The following is a 5,995-nucleotide window of genomic DNA, read 5'->3' as shown; positions in this document are numbered from 1 at the left end:
ATCTCCTCTAGCCAAAGTCCTACTCCTTTGTAATCCCTGTACAGAAGTACAAATATGAGAACCACAACCAGTATCTAATACCCAAGAAGTAATAGTTGATAAATTAATATCAATAACATAAATACCTGAAGCAAATGTTCCGCTTGCCTTGGTCTTCTTGATTCCTTAAGATAGACAGGGCAGTTCCGCTTCCAATGTCCAGTCACACCATAATGAAAACAGTTTCCTTCCTTAGACACCCCACATTTAGGTTTCAGTGCAGCTTTTTCTTTTCCAGGATTGGGCCTACCTTTTCCCTTGGGCTTTGTCTAAACTTTGGCCTTTCTCTTGCCCTTGTTGTTACGGACCATCAGTATGGGCTTGGGTCCAACCTTTTTCATGTTGCCTTCAGCAGTTCATAACATATTGAGCAACGTGGCAGAGTCTTGTCAATTTCATTTATATTGATATTGAGGACAAACTGGCTGTAGCTATCTGGCAACGATTGCAAAATAACATCAGTGGCCAACTTTGGCTCAATGGAAACCCAAGCTTAGACAGGCTTTCAATATAACCAATCATCTTAAGGACATGAGGTCCTACTGGGCTTCCTTCAGCTAGCTTACATTAGAATAGGGCCTTAGAGATATCGAACCTCTCTTGTTGTGCTTGCCCCTGATAAAGTTCTTTCAGGTGCTCGATCATATTATAAGCAACCAAGTCCTCATGTTGCTTACAAAGCTCAGGATTCATAGTAGCAAGCATAAGACATCCAACGTCTACCATGTCATCGAGATGTTTTTTGTAAACATCTTTATCAGCCCTCGAGGCATTAACAACTGGTTCATTAGGAAGTGGTTGTTCAATGACATATAATTTTCGTTCTTGTTTGAGGACAATCCTCAAGTTACAGAACTAGTCAAGAAAGTTCAAACCATTCAATTTGTCCTTCTCAAGGACCGATCGCAATGAGAGTGTATTAGTGTTTGCAGCCATAATATATCTACAACAATAAAATATGCTTGTGAATAAATTTACCAAGTTTATATTAATCATTAAAAGGACTTTATTATATGATGTTGCCACTATTTTATTTCAAAATTAATAACCCTCATATATTAATTTCGGAAAGACTTTCTTAAAAGTATTTCTAATGGGTTAAGGATCCATATTTCACCTCCTCTTAATTCAGCTTTGGCTTTACTCTCAAGATTATGGTTATTTAGGTAAGCAACACTTGCTAATTACATCATATGTAACTCCTACAATTTGGTGAACAACTCTTGTTCTAATCATCTTATGATTTATCCAAATTACTTGCCTCTAGGTTTCTAATCCTATTAGAGTAACCTAGTTAAGTTATTAACCAATTTTTAACCAGCGAATATCACTTGTTTATTCTTTGTGTTTAACCAAGATAAATACTAGTACTTCGCTTTGCCAGAACCTACAGAGTATTGATAGAGGCCTTAACGAGGGAAAAAATTAGAAGGCCATGTTGACTTAATATTTTAATAGAGGGATTTTATTAAAGTTGTTGTGTAACACCCCAAACCTGGCCTAGACGTTATGACCAGATCTGATGCGCCACATCGATGCGTTCAAAACATTCCGTATTACTTAGTTTGGAAAACTTAGTTGGTGTTGTATAAGACACTTTTGAAAGTAGGTTAAAGTGAACGGAAGCTGTGTACGAGGTAGGAAACCAGGAAGAAGAGGAGGTGAGTCCGTCGGACCGCTAAGTACCAAGCTCCTTCGGATCCAATCCTAGACATGCACACCGCCATTGCCACACTCTAACATCTCGTATAATTTGGAGAAAACCGTTTGGTTATGTCCATCTTAAGAAAATGATTAAGGTTGAAAATGTTTGCTTAAAATATTTATTTTCTTGGAAAAACATTTACTTTATGGAAACTTTGCGTCATCGTGATCTTTTAAAACAAGTAGTTTTTATAAAACGAACCCTAGTGCTAACCAGTTTAATAATCCCCAAAATAAAATTAATTAAAAGAGCAGCCTTATTACAACTTTAAGCATAATAAAATAATCCAAATTAAATGCTAAACTTATTTAAAATCGGCAATCAATCTTCATGGCCACTCTGAATCCCGCCCACTCCAAGTCCACCAACTAGGGCTCACCGCAAGGATGGAAGAGGAAGGGTGAGTTTGGGAAAACTCGGTGTATCTGAAACTCATCCAAAGCCCAAATCACTCGAGCCCATTGGGCCTAAGCCCTATTCAGATAACGATACAGTGGACCAAGCCCTTTTCGAATCACAAGAGCAAGGCCTTAGCCCTTTTTAACATAACAATGTGGCCCATAGGCCCAATTCAAGAACATAAGTAACCATAGTAGTAATGAATGCAAGCCCAACTGGGAGACTACTCAACCCACCAACCGCTACACTTGCCTGCATCACCCTACACTCCATGTGGGAATATCTCAACCCACCCACCCTACACTCCACAGTTGCGAAAGAACGCCTCAAATATCGATAAGTTGAGGCAAAGCCTCCAATGACGTGGATGAACCACTTTCAATACTTCTTCCATCAATACCCCAATCCCATGCAATGATATTAATAAAAGCATATCATGTAAAATACAGTATTAATCAATCATGCAGTTTAGCCAATTTAAACCCTAGAGGTATTTCGGTAATTATGCTCTTTAGGGGTAATTTCGTACTTACGCAACTACACACGTTATTTCAGTAATTTTTAGCCGTTTTATGCAATTGGTCCCACCATCTAACTAACATGCTACTTTGCCCATCTCTTACCCTTATTGGTCCGTAAGCCCATTGGGCCCAGTTTTGGCCCATCTGGCCCCTTTTTCCGAAGTACGCTAAAATGTCACACAAACTTACTTACCACTTTGCGGTGCTAGATCTAACAATTACTCTATGTCTTGAGAGCATTCACATACTCACAAGCCTATGAAATGTCGGAATTTTGGCATTTCGGCTTTTGCCGAATTGAACTAAGGAAGGGTGTTAATTTTTACACACACCGATTCATGACATCGCTACCAAGATCCCTTCGATGTCCTACAATTGATTAGCAGTTCTTATTTACAAACCATAATCACTAAACCCCAAAACTTACTCATCCATGCTCAAACCATATCCCTAAAAGCCTTTGAAACCTTACCTTTTGCCAAAATCGATAGCTAGCTCGAATCCGATTGTTCCAATGATTCACGCTTTTGATCCAACGCTAAGAAGACTCTAATCACTGAAAGAAAACATCGCCACAAACCCTTAAAGCCTTATGCTCAAATCGACACCTCCCTAATTTTTAGGGATTTGACTTTTCTAACATCGTAAAATAAGAACATATCTGAGATGATAAGTACTTACCCCTTACTCCTACTTGATTTCCACGCAATCCGGTGCAGATTTATCCTTAGAACAATGGTAAAACCCGAATCCAAGGGTTGAAGAAGTTTCGGCTATAAGCCCCCCCAAATCTATGGTTTTTCAGCTTTTGGGTGATGAAGGAGATGACAATATGGAACTATAACCTTGAAGTAAAATTGCCGTCAGGTATCTAGGATTAAGAAAAGATAATCGTGGATTAATAAAAACAAAAGAATATAGAAGGACCTGGCTTTGAAGAAATTGGCACAAGCAGTGATCACAGGATTTCGGCTTTTGCGACTTCGGCAAAGGTGCTGATGAATAGCGGATTTGATGAATGGTTTTGAAGAAGAAAAATAGAAGAAACAAGAATAGGAGAGGTGGTAGTTTCGGCTAGAGAGGAAGAAGAGAGAAAAAGAAACCCTTGTGGTGCCTGAGCAAAAGAAAATTGCACCTCACAAAGCCCTAGGTGCCGAAATTTTACCTAAACCCTCTGCCGAATTTTCCCTCTTCAATTCCCTAAATTCGGCCAACTCTTAGCCTCTCTCCATATCCCTTAAATCTCTCCCCTTATCACTCCTTAATCCAAGCGTTTGGACTGATCCAAACTCTCCTTTAGCAGAATCCACCTGGACTCCAACACTACCCCTCCTGCACTTAAAAATAAATGCATCTATTTGTCAACACAGGGAATCGATCCCATGCCTCCTTCAAAGCTCCACACGCCACCTTTTTAGGAGCCTAGTGGCGTCACCCTGGCCACTTTACCAAGGCTCCTTTTGTGATGCAATTTACCCATCACTCCACTTAAGGCCACTTAGCCAGAACCCCTAACCTTTTAAGTCCAAAATTCAAAAATTCAACCGGGTTTTGGCCAACACATGGGCCTTCTATAAGCCCATTTACCTACTCAAAATATTAATTTCACATCCAAATACAAGATTTTAAAATCTTCACAAAATATTGAAAACTGCGAATAAATCCGAAAATCAGGATGTTACATGTTGTATCTCACCAATTATGGTCTACTTCAGTCCATTTAATCTTTTAATTGATCTCATCAATTAATGGGGTTTATTATTACCAAATTTGCATGCTTTAGACATCCATAGCATCTCATACATGAATAGATAAAGCAATAAATAAATGAAATAGTTATAGCCCATAAACTATGGTGGTTCAACCCAATCAAGTGGGAGAACCAAAAGGAAACCTAAAGGTGTAAGTTGTTTCACAAGCTGTCGGTCCACATTAGTTGGCCCATCTTCCTTCTTGTCTAGCCCACAGCAACTTTTGCAATTACAATATTCAGAAACTCGTTTTACATACGAGGGAGTAAGATGAGAAGAGAAATACAAGAGAATAGTAGTAAGGCACGACACATAGGCCATATTTATAAAATTACAACCTTTTATCAAATGGGTCATCGGGCTATAACTATGCATTTCAAACACCGTGCATTTCAAAAATAGCATACATCAGTCAACGTTTGGCTAAATGAATTATAAAATATCCTTTCAACCTTTTATGGCCCATCAAGTTTGCGGAACGCACCGCATACCCCAGTCAAATGAAACCTCACGATTTGATAACTTTTATCAACAGAATCGTGTTTTTAGGATTTGAATCCTTGAGGTTTCATATCAAAACAACCCTTGTTCCACTAGCTAGTTAACTGTTACTGGAAACTGTAAATACCACCGTCACATCACTACAGATTTTTAAAGTTAATAGTAATAACATAAAACTGAATAGGCCATAACACCATGATTAACATTTAATCAATTATCGAAAAGAACAGAAATCAGTTTATGCATAGACGATATAAACAGTCAAAAAAATGTAATAAAATTAAAGCATGCATCTCATACATTGCATCACCCAAGTATTTAAACCTGAGTCTGTATCACACAAGTGGCTCTGATACCACTGTTGGAACGTCGGTACCCCCATGGCGCAGCGAAAAAAATATTCTGGTGATCCAAACCATGGATCCATGTGTGAGGAACGAATCGGGGTGAAAAAGGTTTCGAAATTACCCAAACTTCGATCTGAGTAGACAGTGAAGCCTCGGCAATGAGAATACTATTTTTCTTTCGAATTCAAGCCGCAATCTTTATGATCCCGACCTCTACGTAATCCACCCAGTTGACAATGAATGGAAGAAATCCCCAAAACTATTTTCAGAGATATTTTGCTTTACGGCTGCTAGACCTAGTAGCAAAACTTCGGGTTTGTATATATATTCACTTTTTACGGTTTTTCTCCCTTTCTATATATAAATCCCTTTATAATTGGTATGTATATAACAAATTCTCAGTTTATTAAATTTTAATCCGAACATAATAATCATAATTAAAATGAATAAATATAATAATGTTTTAACCGAAAATTATAATTACATTAATTATAATAAAGATTTGATAAACTATATTTATTTAAATTTATATAATAACCAAATTCATATATTAATAGAATTATGTTCTCCTTATGTGTACAACATCCTTGTACATATAATATGTTCGATATTTGATTGCCCAATTAAATTAATTCTATAATTAATTTAATTCATGTGACAACCAAACACAATACCAACTATGTTTTATTCCATTCATTTCAACCATAGGGTGTGACCCTGTAGGTTCTTGTA

Source organism: Gossypium arboreum, chromosome 6 (genome assembly GCF_025698485.1).
Source record: "Gossypium arboreum isolate Shixiya-1 chromosome 6, ASM2569848v2, whole genome shotgun sequence".
NCBI classification, from domain to species: Eukaryota; Viridiplantae; Streptophyta; class Magnoliopsida; order Malvales; family Malvaceae; genus Gossypium; species Gossypium arboreum.
The sequence above is the reverse complement of the archived record's forward strand: the minus strand, read 5'-3'. Positions refer to the sequence as shown.